Here is a 1,300-nt window from a genome sequence, read left to right as displayed (position 1 = left end):
CATACTACCAAGTCCCTGCCTGCGTGTGTATCTTGCGAGCACATCACGAAGAGAGAACTTGAGAACCTGGGGTAGATGCCAAGTCTAGGTTGTAAAAGTAGACAAAAGTGTGCGGAGAGGACCAGCCCGCCGCAGCACAAATGTCCTGCAAGGCCACACCCAAGTTGAAAGCCTTGGAGGCCGCCATACTCCTGGTCGAGTGCGCTCTGACCCCCATAGGTGACGGGATGCCAGAGGACTCGTAGACTAGTGAGATGGCCTTGACCACCCACCTACTCATGGTCTGCTTGGTCGCCGGAGATCCTTTCTTTGGCGGACCAAAACAAACCAATAGCTGATCTGCCTTACGTCACGGGTCAGCTCTGTGTGCGTAAGCGTCCAGTGCTTGAACTGGACAGAGCAGATTAAGCCTTTTCAGTTGACTGGGTCCTGCAGTCGCTGTCTGCACCATGAAGCGAAAAGTTTCCACTTCAAGGCATACAAGGCGTACTAGGAGCTGGGCCCCCTCAGGGGCCATGCCAACAGCTTCCATAACTCCGGGCGGGGGTGAAGAATGGCGCCCCCCGCCTGAGAGAGGAGGTCCCTCCTGATCGGAATCTCCAGTGTAGAGCCGTCGAGGAGGGACACCAAGTCCGAGAACCATACGTGGGCCGGCCAGAACGGGGCTACTAGCAACAGACGGACCCCATCCCGGCGTACCCTCACCAGAACTCCCGGGAAAAGCATACAGACGAAGCCTCGGCCACGTCTGCACCATGGCATCCAGCCCCCTTAGGTCTGGAAGGAATGGTGTCAGAGCTCGAAACACGGCCAGCATCTCCAGGCAGTTGATGTGCCAAAAGAGATGATGGCCTTCCCACAGACCCTGGGCAGAGCGGCCACTCATGACCGCTCCCCAGCCCAGTGAGAGAGGCATCCGTCATTAGCGTTACGCGATGACAAGGAGCCCCTAACATCAGGCCTTGAACCAGGAACCAATGTTTCTTCCACATGTCTAAGGCACGTAAGCATCGCCGCTTGACCTTGATCTTAACCCCAGCTCTCTCATATGGGCGAGGACGACATCTCGATGCCGAGCCGTCATCTGCCCCTATTGAGCTAGTTTATAGTATATATATATATAATCGTCAATGTAATTGAGTATGCGGATGCCCTGGAGTCGCAGAGGAGCCAGAGCAGCATCCATACACTTTGTGAAAGTGCGGGGTGAGAGTGACAGGCCGAAGGGAAGAACTCGATATTGGTATGCTTCGCCCCCGAAAGCAAACCTTAGGAACTTCCAGTGTTGAGGGAGGATGGA

This window comes from Sinocyclocheilus grahami, unplaced genomic scaffold, assembly GCF_001515645.1.
Source record: "Sinocyclocheilus grahami isolate Dianchi unplaced genomic scaffold, SAMN03320097.WGS_v1.1 scaffold26.1, whole genome shotgun sequence".
Taxonomy (NCBI): Eukaryota; Metazoa; Chordata; class Actinopteri; order Cypriniformes; family Cyprinidae; genus Sinocyclocheilus; species Sinocyclocheilus grahami.
This window is presented reverse-complemented; position numbering follows the sequence as displayed.